The sequence below is a fragment of the Ambystoma mexicanum genome, chromosome 12 (genome assembly GCF_040938575.1).
Source record: "Ambystoma mexicanum isolate Mex_15411 chromosome 12, UKY_AmexF1_1, whole genome shotgun sequence".
Taxonomy (NCBI): Eukaryota; Metazoa; Chordata; class Amphibia; order Caudata; family Ambystomatidae; genus Ambystoma; species Ambystoma mexicanum.
The window spans coordinates 619786745-619808552 of record NC_090936.1 but is presented as its reverse complement, the minus strand read 5'-3'; the positions used below and the strand labels follow the sequence as shown (position 1 = coordinate 619808552).

Genomic DNA, 21808 nt, shown 5'->3' with positions numbered 1-21808 from the left:
CATTTCTTAGTTTGCAGGAGACTTGGCTGACCAGTCTTTCTATCATAGATGGTTATACGGTTTGCGCTGTTGAGATAAAACAGGGTTAGCGGGGTTGGCCGTCAGGGGGCCTCCTCTGTGCACTAAAGAATGGGTTGGGTTTTACAATGCACAAAGTTGAAACCTCTTGTAGAGATATTCAACTGGTAATGTTGCTTCCTTCCATTTACCAGGTTAGAGCTCGAAAACGACCTCCTTTGTTCTACATATTTAATGTTTATTTTAACCCTAAAACTGGAGATACTGCGTCCTTCCTGAAAGCTTTGTCAAACCTTATATCTCAGACTTTGGTAGCTGTATCCACAGAGGTCGTAGTCCTGGGCGATTTTAACAGCAAATGTCTGGTTCATAATTGGTACGCTAAATCAAACAGGACTGGCACCTCTTCCCAAGCCAGGAAAAGAGGAAATCAGATCAGATCTGAACTAATAGCTTGGGATCTGATCTTGGCAAATGGTAATTTGTTGGCAGATATTCTGCCGGAACATACGTTGAAAAATGGCCCCTTGAAGTCCACAATAGATTACATTTTTTTGACAAAAGATCTCTACTGGGAGTGTTCTAGTATGAAAGTTGTCAGTATGAAGTCCAGGGATCATAGTATGCTTACCTTGGTCTTGGACCTGAATATACATTATTTTAGGGAGTTTGAACCCCCAATCCAGGTAGATGTAAACCCACAAAATCATTCACTTGTCTGGAAGCCAGTTTTAGCCTCACGTTTTAATGATTGTGTTCTGCTTATGGGGGCACAGGATGATGGTTTCTTGCTAAATCCCACCACTTATGACAAAGCGGTACAATTAGTCCTTTGAAATCTATACACCTGTAAACCAGCTAGATCCCAGCAGGCAAATAGGCATTCTACCTACACACACAAGTATGATAAGCTAGTCTCAGAACAAAAGCGTACTCTTAATAGATCCTTGAGACTTTTGAAGAAATCTTCGATAAGTTCTGGTGGACAGGCTAAGGTCCTTAAAAGAAGCTACACAAATTGGCTTAAGGGTCATTGTTTTGTTTTACATATTAGAGATGCTAAAGCTATGCTGGCCTTCATCATACGAAAGGACACTTGTTCCTTTTGGAGATTGGTGAAAGAAACCATCGGTCAGCAATCTCTTCAGTCCCAACCAATTACAGCAGAACATTGGGAGGCCCATTTTTCCGAGCTTTACTGCGAAACAGGGCTGCCATAGACGGTCACTCTTATGATGTTTGTTGGTGGAATGATATGAAGGTTGTACTAGCGGATATGAAAAATATTATCAAGAAGATGAAAGTTTCAAATGCTCCAGGGCCTGATGAATTGGCTGATACCACCTTGAAATCCAATATTACTTTTTGGTCTGCTATCCTTAGCGTTTTCTTACAGGATATTCCGAGGACTAACAAGCTCCCCCCCCTTGAAAGAAGGTGCTGATTGTGGTTATATACAAGAAGGGTGATAGGTTGATGCCTTCGAACTATCGCTCTATTTCATTGTTGGACTCCTCTAGTAACATTTTTGGGGCATTAATTTTGAGAGAATTGCAACACTGGGCAGCAAGCAATGGCTGCATTGATAAATACCAATTTTCTTTTAGATTGGGTCTAAATGCATCTCACAAGTGTTTTGCAATTCACTTACTAGAGTCCAAGGCAATCCACGAAAACAGGGTCATTCATTGTGCCTTTTTAGATATCTCATGCCTTTGATCGAGTAAATCATTCTATTTTGTGGAACTCATTACACGATTTGGGGTGCCCTCCTGGATTGATTGGTACATTAATTACTTTACACTCAGACACCAAACTAAAAGTTCGATTGGATCAGGGTGGTAACTTTTCTAGATGGATAAACGCCCTTTGCGGTTTGCGTCAAGTTTGCGTACATTTAGTTTCTACATCGAGTTGCCCAAAGCCTTGGGGCAGATTAATAACTTTCCACCAAAGTTGGGAAACCTAAAAATAAGTTATTTAACCTATGCAGACGACATGGTCTTGTTCGACCTTACCCCTATTGGCTTCCAAAGATCATGGACAGCCATCAACTCCAACCTTTCATCTTTGAACTTATCAATGCAAGTGCCAAAATCAAAAATACTAATGTTAAATTACTCTTTTAAAAAAAAAAAAAAAAAAAAGACTGCACCTCAAGTGGTTCATTAACCATGGTCGTTTGGAAGTGGTTTCCAGCTTCAAATACTTAGTTGAAATCTTTGTAGGGCGATCAGCGCAAACAAACCTAATTAAGATGAAAAACAAAATTGGATTAAATTTCTTTGAATTATCAGCCGTTGACAAAAAATATGGTAGCTTTTCGGCCCTTCCCGTCTGGCGACTCCACCATCAAAAGTCAATTCCATGCTTGCTCTATGGGGTTGACAAAGGCCATTTAACAAATCATTGGGATAGACTTGAATCGATGCTACTGAAGAGGCTGCTCCTACTCTCTAAAGGCACTCGTTTTGCAGTTCTCTGACACGAGATGGACCTGATTTCTCTTCAGGCGTGTGCCAATTGGAGGAGACTGCAACTACTGAAGGTTGTTGCAGCCACCTGAAAATTCCTTGATGTATCATGTGTGCACAGTTTTACTCACAGGTTCCTGCAAAGTCTTGGGCGGCTGGGTACAGGATTCCCTGGAAATCATGAGAGGATTCCATCTAGATCCACCTGGACTGGTGGTCCCGTCAATTAATACCAAAAGGTGTTTGTTTGAATTTGATTGGATTAGGAACTGGGACATAGCCATGAATTATCACCTTTATTATCATCTTAAATACGAGACATGAGCTTTTAACACTTTGCCTTTTTATCTTATTCAACACCCAACCAGGAAACATAGATTTGACATGCTGCGCTTTAAACTAAACCTACTCCCGACTAGAGAGGTGGTGGGTACGCTCTGACAGAGTGTTTAGGTACTGTGAAACAAGTGTTGAAACCCTTTTTCACCTGATCATAGCATGCCTCCTACTGGCAGACTTACGTCATCATTTGTTCAGTTGCTTTGTACATGATGTTCAATTTTTAAAGTCTGAGTGGTTTTGGGTTAGGAACTCTCACTGGACATTTCTATTCAAAAATGTATTTTGAGGGGATTGGGTCCTCCGACGTATTCCATATCTATGACAATAATCACCACCGATGTGCTGCTTTGGAAAATCTTTCGGCGTCCTGCGTCGAGGACGTAGATACGCCATCCTCGTGGACCTCCTCCGACAGCCGACGACACCAGATGTTATAAGTCAGACGCACGACGCCTGTAACCTCAGTTCTGTTTTTTCCGCGAACGTGTTTGCTTCGGGAATCTCGGCACGCCTCGACTCTTGGAGTTTCTGTTGTTTCTCGGTTCTTTGAACCTGTTCGTTTTGTGAAGTTTCTTCTTCGTGAAGGATGTCTACCTTTTCTTCCACCCCGCGTCTGGGCTTTAAGAAGTGCGGGGACTGTGGGTCCAAGTTATCGGTGACAGACTCGCACAACGCCTGCCTCTGGTGCCTCGGGGAGGCCCATGACACAGATGACTGTGTCGGCTGCCAGTCGCTCATGTCCAAAGCCTTGCGGGAGCACAAGAAGTTGTCGGTAGGTAAGGTGTCCAAGCCACGGAAGTCGATGTCTGCAGGGCTTTCGATGGACGAATCAAGGGGCGACTCTCCGCATCGTCGTCGGAAGTCCAGAGGGTCTCGGTCCCGGAGTCGGTCCCGCCACTCCTTTGCCTCTTCGAGGCACTCCCGGAAGCGCCGTCATCGATCGCCTTCCCCGTTCTCCTCCGAGGACTCCGCCCGTCGGCGGGTCGCTTATCCCACCAAGCATGCGACACCGGAGGAATGGGCTTCCTTGGGGAAGAAAATGTTAGCGATTCTCGAATCGCAGGGCACCGGTCCGTCCATGCCTCCGAGTGGGGTCGGTCGTGATCGGTCGAGAGACACCGCTTGCACGCCTTCAGGCTATGTCCCGCTCGGACAAGGGGAATCGTTCTCGTCATGCCCGGTCCAGGTCCCGGTCCTCGACGCGCTCGAGACCATGTGAACCTGTGGTGTCTTCGAGGAAGACGTTGATGCCGGTGGCGCCGAGGTCTTCGACGGACTCTTTCGAGGCCCGGCCTCCGAAGAAGTTGTCGGTGCCATCGGCGCCCAGGCTGTCGAGGGACACGCTCAGGGCTCCGACCTTGAGGCCTGTGTCGACGCCATCGATGCTGTCGGCGCCGCGTTCGGCGTCAACGCCGATTCACTCGATGCCCTCAACGCCTTTCGAGGCTGTATCGACGGGGGTACCCCGGGGCTCGGTGGAAACCCCTAGAAAGGCTCTGGCCAAGGTCAAGCATGGCTTTGGTTCACATTATGTGCCTTCTTACCGCCATCTTGAGTTTATTTCAGAGGTGGATGAGGGCTCTGATGATGGCATGGTTCCTGATGCGGTGCCAGACGAGATTCTCTCGGGCCATAGCCAATTTGAGGACCTGAGGCAGTCACTGCACAATGCTAGTGGGCTGGACACCTCTCCGGAGGTGGAGTTTTGTAGGCCTGAGCCTGGCACTCATGCCGACTCCTCGTACCAGCGCCTTATGTCTAGGGTCACCAAGTACTTGGGATGGTCTGCTCCCCCAGGGGAGTTTCTTCAGGATGACCTTATGGGTATCCTCGACCTTGGTCCACCAACTGACCCGGTACTGCCGTTTCATATGGCTCTACAGAGGAGGGTGGCAGCGGCTTAGACTGCTCCGGAGAGTCTCCCGGCAGTGGGCAAGTCTTTGCCGCGAAAATACCGCCATGCCAGTAGCGACCCCTGCTACCTGTCCAAGCACCCCACTCCGGAGAGTTTGGTGGTGCAGGCGGCTACGGCCCCGGCAAAGCAGGCGTCGTATCCTACCATCCCTCCTGATAGGGACAACAAGCGTTTTGACGGCTGGGCGAAGAAAGTGTTTTCTTCAGGGGGTATGGCGCTTCAGGCGGCCAACTCCGTATGTGCCTTGTCACGTTTCACGCACACTCTGTGGAACTGTGTTTCCTTAGCGGCTGAACATATTCCCGAAGGGGATGAACGGGATGGTTTCCTTGCCATGGTTCAGGATGCTAAGGATGCCATGTGTGAGGCCGTTCAGTCGGGTTTGGACATGGCAGATTGCGTCAGCCGGTCCATGGCGGCGAGCACCGTGATACGCAGGTTTGCGTGGTTGCGGAAGTCGAGGTTTGCTCCTGATGTGCAGGCCCAGCTCCTCAACATGCCCTTTGACGGGGAACATCTTTTTGGCAGCAAGGCTGACGAGAGCCTTGAGAGGTTGCAGACCTCCAAAGCTGCAGCAAAGTCATTGGGCGCTGCAGTTTGCCAACCTCCGCCTTTTTGTCCTAGAGGACAGCAATGCAGGGGAGGTTCCTTTCGTTATTACTCATCCTTTAGTAAAGCGAGAGGAGCTGCCAGTCAAAGGGGCCACCGTAGGAGTGCCAGAGGTGGAAAACAAGGTACTCGAGGTGCCAAGGCCGCTCAGGCTGTTGCCTCTTTGCCCTCAGGCAACGCTGCAGCCGCTTCAGCTCAGTCATGAGGCCATGTCCCATGGTTCGCCGGTTGGGGGAAGGCTGGCGCAGCATCTTGTAGAGTGGCGTGCCATTACTTCAGATGTGTGGGTTCTGGAAATCATAGCCCACGGTTACTGTCTTCCATTCCGGCAGAGGCCTCACGACAATCCACCGGGGAATCTCTCTTTGAAGAGTCCGGATCCTCTCCTTGCGCAGGAAATTCAGTCCCTGCTGGAGAAAGGCACCATAGAACTGGTGCCTGTAGCGGAGAGGAACAAGGGATGGTATTCCCCTTATTTTTTGATTTCCAAGAAAGACGGGGGATTGAGACCCATCATGGACTTGCACGGTTTGAACAAACTCCTCAGGAAGGACAAGTTCAAGATGGTTACTCTCTCTCAAGTCCTCCAGGCCCTTCAACTTCAGGACTGGTTGGTGTCTCTCGACCACAAGGACGCTTATTTTCATGTGCCAATACATCCAAAGCACAAGAAGTACCTGAGGTTCGCGGTTGGTGACTTGCACTTTCAGTTTCGGGTCCTGCCGTTCAGATTGTCCTATGCCCTGAGGGTCTTCACCAAGCTCATGGTAGTGGTGGCAGCGCACCTCAGGAAAGGGGGGGATTCATGTCTACCCCTACATGGACGATTGGTTGATCAGGGTGCGCTCTTCCGAGCAAATCCTGGATCATCTGTCAGTCACCTGCCACTCCCTCCACAAGCTGGGCTTCTCCCTCAACTTAAAGAAGTCCCATTTGACACCAACTCAGAGGCTCCAGTACATCGGAGCAGTGTTCGACACGTCCCTGGGGCAGTGTTTTCCTCCCCAGGTGAGGGCTCATCACATTCAGCAGATGGTGAACAAGTTTCAGCTTGCCCAGAGTCTCCCAGCGTTCGAGTTCTTGAGATTGCTCGGCCTCATAGCATCCTGCATTCTTCTGGTGCCAGAGACCAGGTTGCGGATGAGATCTTTGCAATGGGCACTCAAGCTCCAGTGGTCTGTCCTCCGGCAGGATGTCAGACCCTGTTCAGGTGCCGTCCTCGGTCGCCCAGGACCGTCTGTGGTGGGCTGTCGAAGACAGTCTGATGAAGGGGGCTCCGTTTTGGCTACCCTGGCCGGAGGCGACGATCATGACGGACGCATCCCTCACGGGATGGGGAGCTCATGCCAATGAGTTGACAGTCAGCGGTCGTTGGTCTCCGTCGGAGTCCAGACTCCATATCAATCTGTTGGAGCTGAGGGCCGTCAGGCTAGCCCTAAAGGCTTTTCTGCCGGCTGTGCGAGGGAAGAATGTCCTGATCCTGACGGACAACACGGTGGCCATGCAATACCTCAACAAAAAGAGGGTGGGCAGGGTCACTTCCTCTGTGCAGGGAGGCGATGCAGCTCTGGTTCTGGGCAATCCAGCAGGAAGTTTCGATCTCGGCAGTTCATCTGGCCGGAGATGAAAACGAGATGGGGGACGCTCTGAGCAGGCAGAGCGCAATCTCTCACAAGTGGGAGTTGGCTTAGGAGATTTCCTGGAGATCTTTGCCCTTTCGGGGGACCCCTCAAGTGGATCTCTTCGCCTCCAGTGTCAACCGGAAGTGCGAGAGGTTCTGCTCGTGGGAATTTACTCCAAAAGGAGCCTTAGGAGACGCGTTTGTGGTGGAGTGGGCATTCCCACTGCTGTACGCGTTTCCTCCAGTCCCCGTCATCCTGCATGTACTGCGGAGGTTACGGAGGTTCGGTTCCCGGATGATCCTCATTGCTCTGGCGTGGAACCGGAGGACGTGGTACCCGGACCTTCTCGACTTATCCATCTGTCTTCCCTACCGAGACGATCTGCTCTCACGGGAGGGGGGTCAGGTTCTCCATCCAGAGGTCAGATCCCTCAACCTTCACGCTTGGTTTCTGAAAGGTTGAGGTATAAGGATTGGGACCTCCCTGAAGACATGATGGAGGTGTTGCTCTCGGCCAGACGGCCCACAACAAAGTCCCTGTACCATTGCCGTTGGCGTAAGTTCTGTGACTGGTGCAGGGTTAAGAATGTGGATCCTTTTGCATGCGACATTCCCATGGTTCTGTCTTTTTTGCTTTCTTTGGCCCACAGGGGCCTTCAAGTGGGTACCATTAAAGGTTACCTGGTGGCGCTGTCCATATTAAAGCGCTCGTCTGAAGAGTGTTCCTATTTTAAAATTCCTTTAATTTCTCAGTTTCTGAAAGGGCTCACTAATGTGTTCCCTTCGTCACCTTTCCAGGTGCCCGGTTGGGATTTGAACCTTGTTCTCAAGTTTCTGATGGGTGCTCCGTTTGAGCCTTTGCATTTATGCCCTTTGAGACTGTTAACTCTTAAAACTGTATTTTTGGTTGTGGTCACTTCCACTCGCAGAGTGAGTGAGTTACAGGCACTTTCAGTTAAGCCACCCTTCACTGTGTTTCATACGGACAGGGTTGTCCTTCGAGTTCGTCCTTCCTTTCTTCCGAAGGTGGTGTCGGAATTTCATTTAGGCCGGAAGGTTGTTCTTATGGCATTTTATCCTCCTCCACATCCTGGTAAGGAAGAGGAGAGGCTCCATAGGCTTGATCCTAGGAGAGCGTTAAGCTTTGTCCCGGGTCAGAGTGGATGATCAACTATTCATTGGTTACGCTGGAAAGCGTTTGGGACAAGCTGTGACGAAACAGACTTTGTCTCGCTGGATTATTTTGGCTATCTCGGAGTGTTACCGCTTGGCGGGTAAGGACCCACCGGTCGGCTTGCGGGCCCATTCTACCAGGGGTATGGCTGCCTCTACTGCCCTACAGAGGGGTGTTCCTATTCATAACATCTGTGATGCAGCCACCTGGGCTTTGGTACATACTTTTGTACGTCACTACTCCCTTATCATCTGTGGGCAGGATCTGGCCTTTGGCAAGGCGGTCCTTTACCCCGCAATTTGATTGGGCATTCTAAATTTCTGTTTTCTGAATTCTTTTCCCACCTCCTTGCATTGGTACTGCTTTGGGAGTCTGTCATAGATATGGAATACGTTGGAGGACCCAATCCACTCGAAGAACAAGAGAACAAGTTGGACCATCCCATCGAAAGAACGTTACCAGGTAAGAGAGTAACTTGTTCTTCTCTTGTGGTGTATTAATCAATTGGCTGTTTTTATGTTATTGTATCATCTGTTTTAAAAGTGATTTATCTCGTTTTAATATCATGTGTGGAGATTTTTGACAAAAACTGAATTGTACTTTTTTACACTGTTTATTTTTAACAAATGTATACTTGTTGTTCTATTGTGTTTTCTTCTGCTGTTTATTGCAAAGGGTTTGTATAAGCAATAGCAATTGAATAAAATACATCAATAAATAAAGAAAAATAAAAGTAGCTTGTCTCTCTTTTGTGTGGGTGCCAGACCCCTTTATACTATCTCAAGACTTCCCAGACCTGTTCTGGGTCACAGCCCCTTCATTGTGTGTTTTTTTTTATTTTTGCATAGGTAACAGACCATACTGTGCTACTCTTGCGGGTTTCCCTGACTTCGTATAGGCCCCATACCCTAGTGTGCTGCTCTTGCAGGGATTCCCAGATTTTGTATGGGTCCCAGGCCCTGGTGTGCTGCTCTTGAAGGGCTTCCCGACTTCATATGGCTCCAAGACCCCTCTCTCAGGTTTACTGCATGTTCTACTCAGGCCTGGTTCACTAGCCTGCCAGGCACTGGTTTTCATGTGACCATCTCTTAGTTCTTCAAAAGAACTGGTATGAGGGAGATGGGGTTCTTCAGCCCCTTTCCCAACTGCCTCCTTCATTCTCTTCTATGTCCACCACCCGCTACGGTAACCCAGGTACCTTTTGTGGGGTTACTGGCTTGCTCGGGCAGCTTCATGGAACTGCTTCTTCCTGTCGTGGGCTTCTGCACACCTTCCAGCGGTCTCCGCATGTCCTTGCAGCATTCCCAGATCTGGTCCCTCTCAGCATGTGCTTCTCGGCCCGACCGCACGGTCTTCCCCAGGCCTCCAATTCTCCAGCCTGGGTAACCGCGAGCACTGCATGTGTTTGACAAGGCTTTGTCAGCCTTTCCTGTTCTCTATGGTGAGCTTCCAGCTGGCTCTAGGTTCTGCCAGGGAGTATCTAACGAGGTACACAGGCCTTCTTCCCTTTTATCGCTAGTGCTGACTCTAGTTGACTGTAGCGCACGTTGGTTCCTCATTGGGCTTTCGCCTCCTTGCCTGTTCTTCTTCATCACAGTATTTGAGAGAACTCATCTGGTAAGCCTCCCTCTTTCTCGTCCCAGTTAAATCGGTATGGACGGGATTTTCTACTTTACAGAGATGCATAGATGTGTGGGGGACCACAGAGGCCTGAGTGGGGTGAGTGGAGAGGGGACAGAAAAGGAGGGGGTGTATACTGCGTTCTCCCAGGATAATCATCACTGGTCCCATGGAACGTTTCCCTCCGCATGAGATCCACCTGCTGAGTACCACTCTCAGGGCGGCTATTGGGTAGGGGCTTCACCTCTCTGGCCTCATTGGAAGGGGCTCCCCCCATGGGAGTAGTAACAGTACCCTGGGATTCATCACACACCCAACATACACTTCTTTAGTTGCTTTCCACCTCTCAAACCTTCACAGGTTTTATTCTGTTTCAGCAGTTCAGTGTGTCCTCACCAGCTCTCTCTTCCACTATGCACCTGTATGCACACACCACATTTTACCAGTCTCAGCGATTCGGCACCCTCCCCACCATCTCTTCCTCAGATACAGGGCCAGTGTCTGAGTCTTATGTTAGGTTCTAATTTGTTTCTCGCCCTTCATTGTTAGTTTTCCGATCTGCTGCAAGTGATGTTCACAAGTTCCTCCTTCCACCACCCGAGTCATACTGCTTTTCCTCTGCTTTCCAAATCAGCATGGCAGGGAGAATTCATTGAGGGAACAATATTTTGAACTGTTGGAGACAGCGACTCAACAATGCAACTACTCTCCACAGTACTCGCAGCTTGCCAAAGTTCAAATCAATCTCTCCATTTCTGCTCCACCTTCTTTTATGTACACTGCAGAGCTGGGCAGTGTGACAAATCCCTAGATATTGTACCTTCTCCCATAGGGAGAGGGCCCGTCCCATGGGGTCAGGCCGTATAGCCACAGTCCAGCAGTCCCCCTGGGGGTGGTGCATCATGGGAGGATCACATGGGAAGGGGAACCTCTTATGGGACAAGGGAGGACATCTCAGGGAGAACAAGGTATGATCATAGTATACCCATAATATACCCAAACACCTCTCATCCTCTGACAGGGAGAATAGTGTCTACCCAAGGGAGGCAATAGATGCTATGACTGTGACGAAGAAGAGGCATGGAGCCATGCAGATCGGTGCTCCCATCCACACTGAGCAGACTAGACATTCTGAACACTATAGAGATATTAAAAGGGAAGAAGGACTCCCCAATGAGAACGATCCTCCCTGGAGGAACCAGGAGATTTGAATCCCGTACGAATAAGAGGCAGCAGGGGACAGGATATATACCCATCTGCAGAAGCATCCTCAAAAGGTCCACCGTGGTCATACTGGGGCAGGAGACGCACTGCGGAGCAGCCAGCCAGGTGAAAAGACTGGAGCAAGGGAACCGTATGGGCCACGCAGCCCAACAGCAGGGAGCTGATGCAGAAGTTCTGAAGGAAGGCAACCACGGGTCTTGGACCCATACACATAGAGAATAATACAGAATAGCAATTGCATACCAAGCAAGACCTGGTAGGATAGTGAACCTGGTTGGCTAAAGTCAAGAGAATGCCAAGTACAGTTCTGGGACCCCATACAATCTAGCAAACCCCAAAGATGTTTGATACAAAGTAAAACCTGCTAGGATAGTGAACCAAGTTTGCCAAAGTCAAGAGGAAGCCAAATACAGGTTGAGAACCCATAAAGAAGGCAAGGACATAATTACCCTACCCACAAGAACTTAGTAGAGAAGGGAGACATTCTATTGGCATTGTGAGAAGCCTAGGAAGATCAGGGGGAGGGAGTCATTCCCCCTGGTATTTATAAACGTTGTAAAGAGCCTAAGGAAGACTAAGAGAAAGGAGCCATTCTCTTGGTATCAAGGTTTACACAACTTGGCTGGAACATTATTTTCATTTTCATAAGGGGAGAATTGCGACTAGTGGAAGGGAAACATTCCCCTGCTTGCGAACAGTGTTTGTCCAGAAGAAGGGAGTCATTCTTCTGGACTCAGAACAGACTAATCCAGTTTTATTTAATTTATATGTATAAGGGATAAAGGTAGAATCTGGACACAGGATGGTTGACTTTTTAGTTGCAGACATTCTGACAATTCCCTAGTTTTTGTTGAGGCAGGGAAACCTCTCAGAGTGAGGGATAGTTATATTTGCTTCTTCCTTTTTACAATAAAAGTGTGTATCCCTCAACATGCCACCTTTTGTGGCAACCTCTTACTTCTACACCCTTACAGCAGCTAATCACTGACAGCAACAACTCACTGATGGGTCAGACATTTTTCTTGCTCCAGCAATGACACTTTAGTACAATATGTTCTGCTTTGTGATGAATACATGTCTGTGTGGTGGGTTTTTTCTCACTTTTATGACACGAGAGGTCATCACCGCATTTATCGACTGGGAGTGTTTGTAATGCTATCCCTTGTGTGATGTGTACTGTACCCATGGTCTTTCATGCGTCAATGTCCCTCAGATTGTTTTGTTTCTGACATGAGGGAGTATCAAGTGTTTGCATGAGTACAGGAAAGTAATTCATGCATCTTCAAATCCAAGAGAGGAGGAAGGGTCGCCGCATGTGAATCTAGGCAGATAAAGGCATCAGAAATACAGATGAGGCTTGTGGATCTGCTTAGAATCGCATACTGCGCATAGATCAGCAAGCAGTACCTGGAGAAGGAGATGGGATGTTTGAAGCTACAGCAGCAAATAGATGTCTTAATACCGCTCGACCCAACTGAGAATCTGCTTTTGATTTTTTTCCAAGCAGTAGTCTCTAAATGTATATAGTGGTACTCCAAGTAGCTGCTTTGCCAATTGCATCTAATGGAACATTTACAATGGAAGCTAGAGCCGTCCCTGTACCTTGAGTAGAGTGTGCTTTCGATGTGAAAGATAAGGATTTGTTAGTGAATAGCAAACTTGGATGCATTTGACTATCCACTTTGAGATTGCGGACTTGGAGACATTATCTCCTTCCCTACCAGCTGCAATGAAAAAAGAACTATCTGTTTTTCCGTAGTAGTGTAGTACATGATAGCTCTCCTTATATACAGAGTATGGAGGCTTCTTTCTGCCGAATTTGTTGGGCTTTGGAAAAAAGCTGGATGTTCAATGGATTGGTTAACATGGAACTTTGATATGAATTTAGGTGAAAAGCGTGGGTATGTTCTGAGAACCACCATGCCTTTGTGAATATTAATAAAGGGATCTTGTACTGAGAGGCCTTGTAGTTCACTGACTCTTTTTATTGACGTCAAGGCTATAAGAAAAACAGTCTTATATGTTTGATGTCTGACTAACCTTGTGCATTGGTTCAAAAGTTGGAACCATGAGTTTTGTGAGCATAGCATTTAGGTCCCAGCCCAGAGGTGGATTAGAAATTGGAGGGTATAACCTCTTTACTCATTCCACGATAGCTTTCTTTACAGGACCTTTTCACCATGACACTTTGTTCTGTGAGGTAGTGTAAGCAGAGTGCTGCAAATGCACTTTGAGGGAATTAAAGACTAACCCGGAGTCTAAAAGGTAAAGCAGATAGTGCACTATATGCAGAGTGGGAACAGTCAATTGGATTGATGTTGCGTGACTTGCACCAAATGGCAAATCGTTTCCACTTGTTAAAATAACAGTGTCTTGTGTTGGGTTTTCATGCCTCTTTTAGGATGTCCATACACCTTTGTGGAAGGTTTAAATGTTCAAACTCAGACTTCAGGAGGCACGCTGCCAAGTTTAGAGTTTGAGGATAAGGATGGAATGGAATGTTGTCCACTTGGGGCAGTATATTGTATGGGCGTGGAAGTTTGATTGGTTTGCACACAGTTCGTTTGAGTAGGTGTGGAAACCATAGTGGTCGAGCCCACAGTAGATGTGGAGTCCATGGTTGTAGAGCCCACATCGGTGCTACCTGGTACATCTTGTGAACTATCTTGTTGAGGAGTGGTGTTGGGAGAAAAAAGCATAAGCAAATTTCCCTAACCAGCTCATCCACAGGGTGTTCACCTTGGACTTTACATTCAATGCGCCTGTCCTCCTCTGTACACAGTCGCACACCAGATAGCAAGCGAGGATGCAAATAGGCCTACAACAAACATGTGCCCTGTATGTGTCTTCTGTAAGGACTACTTGGACAACATGACTGGGTTTGTAGAGTGATAAGTGGGGAGGGATAGTTGGGGAGGGGGAGTTGGGAGAGATAGTTGGGGAGGGCAGGGGGAGTGGGGAGAGATAGTTGGGGAGGGCATGGGGAGTGGGGAGGGATAGTTGGGGAGTGGAGAGGGATAGTTGGGGAGTGGAGAGGGCTAGTTGGGGAGGGGGAGTGGAGAGGGATAGTTGGGGAGGGGGAGTGGAGAGGGATAGTTGGGGAGGGGGCGTGGGGAGAGATAGTTTGGGAGGGGGGGTGGGGAGAGATAGTTGGGGAGGGATATTTTGGATAGTTGGTGTAGTTCCACATTTGTTTATCATTCAATTATATATATTAAACTTGGCATTGTATTGAAATCATTACTGCACATTCATTTTTAGTGTGACTGAGTGTATTATTTCCTGTACAGTGCTGAGTGTGTTAGCTGTCCTAGGCCATGTGCTTGTGTGATGTGCTCAAACATAGTGGTTAATAAGTGCATTGCTTGCCTCATGGCCATCCATGGCATCCCTGCGATGTGCCAATGGCAGTTCCTCATCACTGTCATTCTCATCCTCCGCATCAGGTGGGTGCATGTCCATGTCTGGTGGCAGTGGTATGTTGCGCCTGATACACATGTTGTGCAACATAGCACAGGCAAGGTCTTATCTTGCCTACCTTCACAGGGCTGTACATCAGCCCCCCCGCCCCCTGATCTGCTCAGGCAGCCGAAACTTGCCTTAACAGGCTAAAGGTCTGCTCAATGGTTCAACTTGTACACTATGTCCTGATGTGAGCATGGTTGTATCCCTGCTTGTGCTGGTTCTGTGGTTGCCTCACAGGGGTCATCAGCCATGACATCAAGGGGTATACAGCATCACTTGCACGGGAGGGACAGCAAGAGTTGAAAAAACATTGTGGGGCCTGTATCATGTTGCTACAGTCTGTATATTGTTCACTTACTAATGCAAATTATTACATGCGATTTGCACAAGACGTAGCATATATCATAGAGGAGCCTGTATGTGATGTGCTGTATAGGAGTGGTTGACGAGCATCTATGAATCTGGCAAATTGATGAATGTGGATGTATACACAGAGGGGTAGCATAGAAGGAACTTATCGGATTGGAAAGGCGATGACAGGCTCATGATTGCCAAGCAGCCAATATGTTTCGACCCTATGCATGGTGGATGGGTGGTTTGCTGTCACTTTTCCATCACCCATTCACATCCAACTTGCCCTATGACCCTTTGTTCTGATTTGGGTTCGATTTACATGTCCTATGATGGTCCTATCAACCATCCATTCATATGCCCAGCTATTTTGTTGCTGTTCATGTCACATGTATATGTGTAGGTGCACTTGGAACAGGCAGGCGACCTGGCTACCTGCTGTGGGGTACGCTAGTGGTATGGAGGTGGGGCATTGTGCTGCATTTGAATGATTAGTCTGTGCATCACACACCATCTGCACTTTGACGTAGTGGTATAGTTTACGGTTCCTGTACACTGCCTCAACGACATGCCTGGCCACCAGCTCCACATGTGTGCAGTCCAATGCACCATTCACATTGGGAATTCCGGCAAGGGCATGGAATGCAATTTTCATGGCATTACCGGCAAGGGCTTGGATTGCAATTTTCATGGCATTAACCTGGTCAGGTGTTCTGAGTAGGCCTATGGGATCACACACGTGCCACAGGAGGGCATCAATAACCTGAAAGACCCACAAAAAACAGGGTTGGATAGCCCATGCAGTACACCCACAGTGTGTTGGTGGGTGCCGGTGGCAAGGAAGTGTAGCACAGACGCTACCCTGAGCAAGGGGGATAGCAGTACTAATCTGAATGAGGCTGACCAGGTCATTGTGGATCAGTTCCACTATGGATGTGATGGTGTCTCTGTCTAGCTAGTACAGGGTGTGGATCTTTGTTTGGCTGAGATTGAAGGGTGTGGTCCTTTTGCGTGACATGGGTGGCTGCCTGCAGGGTGCAACCTGCAGGCCATTGTTATTTTGTATGCCCATGATGGACCTCCTTCACCTCCTGCGCCTCTGCCGCCTCCTCTGCCTCTTCAAGTTGTATCCCTGCATGCAGGACCTCCAGCTCCATTACTGCTACTGCTGCTGCAAGCATGGTAGTGTTGGAAGGGATATGGGGTGTGGGAGTGGTCCTTTTGTGCTCTTGCAGTGCTCATGGTGGCCACCTAGGCGGATTTGGGCCACCTGTGACCTGTTTCTGCACACCTGCCGCTGTTTACTGCCTGGTCCGCGATGAAAGTGTTTCCGGCACAGTCATCACGGTGCTACCTTCACTTTCATGCCGGTGTTTACGTGAACGTGGTACTCGGAATGTGCACATACTACTGCCATGCCGGTGTCTCAGGCACGGCTGATGCGTTATTTCCGCAAATTCCATTCACGGTGCTGCTGGATACGACATCGTCACTTGCGGTGACGATGTTAGCGGCATCACGACTCGCAGTATGTCGGTCTGGAAAAAGGTGCTGGTACGGAGCGACCAGGACCGCTATTTCCAGACCGGCATGCTTGTAATGAGGCCCATTGTGTAAAATATCTTTCCACTTTTGTTCTGTGGGAAGCTGCAGATTTCTGCTTAAGCTGTCTGCTAGTGAAATGTGTTCCCCTGGAACATGTTGAGATAGTGGGAAAATGTTGCATCAGAGAGACCATTTCCAAATCTTTTGGGCTAACCTGGACAGACTTAGAGAGTGTGTCCCGCCCTGCTTGTTGAGGTAAAACATGTCAGTGGTACGGTCTGTGAGGACTTGAACTGTCTGTCCTGCCAAGTGATGTTAGAGCCTTGAGGACTGCTAGAAATTCTAGTAGGTTGATGTAATTTTTTTGCTGTGGGTTGTGTTCACAAACTGCACAGTGCGATGAAGGTAATGTGCTCACCACCCTGAGAGTGAGGCGTTTGTTGTGAGAGTGGCCTGCTCTGGTGGGTTGCGAAAGGGTTCGCCTTTTAACATATCGTCTCTGGATCACCAGTGTAGAGCCTGTACTAAGGGCTGCTTACCAAGCACTAGAACATCCCACTGACCACTTGCTTGAGACCATTGTTTCGCTAGCCACTCTTGCACAGGACGCATGCACAACTGTGCGTGCGTGCAAGCAGGTATATGCAAGAAGTCATCCCGAGAAGGCGCATTGCCTTGTGCACGGTTATCTGCTGACTGCGACATAATGAGGGATTTGAAACCACATATTCTGGACTCTTTCATTTAATGGAAAGAGTAAGCCTTCTTGAGTCATTAGTGCTCCCAGCAATTGCTTTACTTGACGGGACAAAACTTGATTTTTTCTCGTTGATGGAGAACCCCAATTGGAACAATAGATTGTTGCTTGATTGTTGTTTTGACACATTTCTGGTGTTTCTGCTTTTATGAGCCAGTCGTTCTGATAAGGGTAGACTGGGATGGATAGCCTTCACAACTGCGCTGCTAACACTGGTAGAACTTTGGTGAACTCCCTTGGCACTGATAAAATGCCGAAGGGGAGCACTTTGAACTGATGCTGGGTATGTCTTAATTGGAAGTGCAGGTATTTTCTGTGTGCTGGCAACATTGGAATATGAAAATATGCACCTTACATATCCGATGTTGCCATGTAATCCCCTTGTTTTAAGAGGGGAATTACTTCTTGAAGTGTTATGCTATGTTATTGTGCATTTGTATAGCGCCTTATATACCATTGGTATGATCTCAAATCGCTGTGGGTTTAACGTCCTCGGGGACCGAAATCCAGGTCAATCGAGAGATAGTAGAGTAGTAAATAGTGCTTTGGGGGCACTCGGATAGTGTGCAGCCAGTGCGGTTTACGTGGTGTGTAGCTGCATTCTAATGCTAGGCATGGTGCAGTGGTTGTGTGAGGTCAGTAGAATAGAATGCATGCAGCAAGGCTGTTGACCTCAAAGTTTGCATTCTGGCAGTGGTGGAGATTGTGTATGAGATTTGTGTGCAGCTAGGCTGATTTTCTTTCATGGGGTATAGCTGCGTTCTAAAGGCTGTTGTGGTGTTCATAGAGTTGTGTAGGTATGCATGCAGCTAGGCTGAAATTGATCAAGGGGTTTAGCTGCATTCTATTGGTTGGTGGTGTGAAGGAGAGGGTGAGCATATCGGTATGTGTGAGTGTCTGTGCGGATTGGTGGGAGACCCCTATTTCAGATTACCTTCCAGTGCCCGCTGAGCTCTTCATATCTATTTTAGAGGTTCAGAGCATTGGTTCTCTGAGAGAGATTCTCTGTCTAGCACAGAGTTTGTTCTGATTGCCGGGCTTGAGGTGATCATTCCCTGCTTGGTAGTGTCATCGTTGTGGAGTTGCCCTATTCTAAATCTTTATTGGATTAAGCGAAGTCCAGGTCTATAGTCGTCCCAGTGTCTCGTTGAGTCTGCCATTGTTTATTGGAAGTTACCTTCTTGTTGCCCAGTTACATCCAGTTCTGTTCTATCCGACTTACGAGTACTAGCTAAATTCGATGACTGGTGTTCAGTGGACTCAGGGACCAGCAACAGCCACTATGGTCATCCCAGTGTCTTGTTGGGTCTGCAGATTGCTTGTAGGATGACACCTTCTCAGTGTGCATTTACGTCATTTCGGTTCCATCAGACATATGAGTACATCCTAGCTATGACGGAAGACCGGTACTCAGTGAGCACGAAGTTCAAGCAACAGATCAGGCTGTGATGTAAGTGGTGTGTCTGAACTGGCAGTGTTATATGTAGCAGGGCTATCGTGTTTGTGTTGTCAAACGTTTTGCAGTTTCACATGTGTTTCACAGTTTCAAATAACTTTTTGGTACTAGGAAGTACACTGAATAGATACCCTGTTTTACCGTGTGAGATGGAACCAGCTCTATTGTGCTTTTTTGTAGGAGAGACTTAATTTTTTCCTGCCGGATTTTCAGGTGTTGTGGAGACATCTTCCTGTGTCTTGGTGGATGATGGGGTTTCTCTAGAAACTTGATGGAGTAACCCTTTGCCACTGTTGATAGAACCCACTGATCGCATGCAATTCTCTCCTATGGTTCGCGAATAGGCAAATACGGCCTCCAACTGGGGAGACATGGGAGGGAACGTCATTGCTCAGAGGCTGCGGCCCTCTAGCAGTGGCAGCTCTACCTCTACCTCAAGTTCTTCTTTTGCCACTTTGAAAACTGCACTGATAAGGGGTGGATTGACTTTGAGAGGCAAACCAAGAAGAATACTGTCCTTTATTGTTTCCTGCCTGTGGCGAGTGTGGGAATCTCTGCCTGCAAAAAGAATGGCGTGTGTTAAATACCCCCCGTTGTACACTGGGTTTATTTGATATCTGCCCCAATGTCTTTAGGGTCTCATGCTTCTCTTTAGAACTCTTTAAACGCCTCATCTACAGCTTTGCCGAAGAGAACATTGGGTTCAATGGGTATGTTTAAGACTGACATAACCAAGAGGTGTACTTTAAGAGCGTGCCTTCAGCAATAATACGGCCAGCATTATCTGCTGCGTCTAAATTGTTTTTAAGGACACAGTTGGGAACAAGTCCCATAGGTGGCAGCTAAAACTAGCCAATAAGGTTGTATTATTTGCGATGCGTGTTTGGTACGCTGCTGAAGTAGCAACCTTTCTGTCTAAGGTACAAAGCTTTTCGCTTTCCTTTTCAGGAGGTGCTTCTGCAGATGCTAATGGGGTACCTGCTCTTTTCCTTGTGGTTGTAACAACCAAGGAGTATGGCTTAAGTTGGACCCTAATATAGAGGGGATCTGGAGGTGCAGGCTTGAATGTTGTTTAATTCTTGGGTTTACTGCTCTGGTTAAGGGATTTGTTAGCAAAGTGGGCTGAATGCGTCTCTGAACTGATTGTAATAATGGTATAAACTGGGTTACTGATCTTTTGTCTCCTAAAAGTGCTATAGGGCTTCTTGTGTTTCAATTTTAAATATCTCTGCTGCTTTAATGAGTAAGTCGTTATATTGCAGCTAGTCATGTATAGGAGAATCAGCAATGGGCTGATCCTTATCGTCGGGTGACGGTAAAACATAAATATCTGGATCATGCTTGTCATAGTATTGATCCTAAGTATACTGGTCATCCTGAGAATACTGATCACCATGCTGATGTTGGTAATCAATGATGTAGAGTTCCCCTGATAAGCTTTGATCACCAGAAGGGGAAGTTTGTGCAGAAGAAGTGTCAGGGGGTGTACTGAATGCAACCTTAGGGTTTTAGCAGGAGGCTCCCCCGTACCCTCAATTTGTTGGTCTGTAAATTGGTCAGGATGTCTATCCATAAAATCAACAAAACATGACATTATTTTTATGGTTCGCTCAAATGTCTCTCTAGTCCACTCGCTTCAACTGGGGGCATTATAAAACTGAAAAGGATCCAAGGGATCATTTACTTGAGAATGTAAAGCTCCTGGCAATGGAGACATGAAAGCTTTGTATTGTGTCTGTTTCAACGTGCTGTCAATGGGTGTGAAAACTGTAGCTAATTTAATAGGACTACCTATGGGTTTAGAAACAGTTTTTGAAACGTGTTTAAGACGTATCTGTTTGAGTTTCGACATGACATAAACATGCGTCAAAGATTTATGTTTCAGCGCTTGTTTTTCGGCGCGAAAAAGGAAATACTTTTTTTAGGTGCAGAGTCAGTAGTTGTCATAATTTGCGCTTGTTTTTGCTGTTTGTCACACAGCGATTGAGTAAGTCGAGGGCCCAGAGGACAAAGGATGCTTCAAGCCTAAAAGGGTTTTACCACTTTCTTGCGACACCGTGTAGCTGTGTTTGTTTGATGATTTAGTCAAAATACAACTTGGGGGAAGTGCTTAGTGCAGTGCGAATGTGTGTCTTTACCGCCGAGTGTGGCCTCCATCACAGGACCGCAGGACTACTTGTCAGAGGCGGGGTCTGACACTAGGGATTGTGAAGAACCCATGTCGTCTTTGACATCACTCTGTATGCCGTAGCTGACTTGTTCCTCCTCAGACTCTTGGGCGCCCATTGGATATTAATGCAAGCCTCAGCTTGGTATGCCTGTCTTTTGATGTCTTAGGTTTAAACAATTTACAGCATTTACAATGTTTTTCTGTATGATCTCGGGGGGTGGCAATTATTACACACACAGTGTGTGTCCTAAAGGGGAGAGACACTAAAAGACATTCTCTGTGTGAATGCAGTATATGAAAACCCTCACTCTCCCTACTGTAACAGGCCGCTTGACTGGTGAAAGCTGAAGCCAATGGGTCGTCGAATAGCGAGGAGTTGTCGTTGAAAGTTGTTTGTTAAAAATGGCCGAATGATGTTGGTTGAAACAATGAAAAACAACTAAATATAAGTATAACTTCTATAATCATGGCGTTAGCTAAGTAACAGTGCAAATAGTGACTTACGATGGTGGGGAAAAAAATGAGGGACCTCGACACGTGAAGGACCATGAGTACAGTACACTTCACACAAGGGATAGTAATACAAACATGCCCAGTTGATTTCCCTTTTCGAATTTAGAAAACAAGTCACGCAATACTCTGCGACTACCACTAGATGTCGGACTATGCACAGCATGTGAATGTAAGCAATGCAAGCATCAGAAATACGATTACGGTACGTAATGTATGCCATATATAAGAAGCCTTTTTAAACCCGCCATATCTATTTTGTGCAGGTATGTGTTACGGCTCAAAAGATATAAATGGTCAAAAAAGAGTGTGTTTTTCAATTTTCCTGGAAAGTAATTTGGCCGCTCAATCCAAAACTACCCACCAATACCCTGATTATCAGATACCTTACTCTGTACAGATCTTGAATTATCTTAATGAATTAATTATTCTATATTTGTTTAGTTCCAGAAAAGTGAATGTTATTTTGAAGTTGATCAAAAGCAAGTATGTGGGATTGGGTTTCCTATATTTATGATTAAGAATATAATTTGAACCTTTTACATACAATGATTTAT

The 21808-nt window shown here is 47.2% G+C and overlaps 1 protein-coding gene across 3 annotated transcripts in view; it reads left to right on the top strand.

Moving 5' to 3' along the window:
- LOC138513913 (zinc finger protein 699-like) overlaps positions 1-21808 on the top strand; it is a 172475-nt gene that overhangs the window by 142121 nt on the left and 8546 nt on the right. The window lies entirely within an intron of this gene.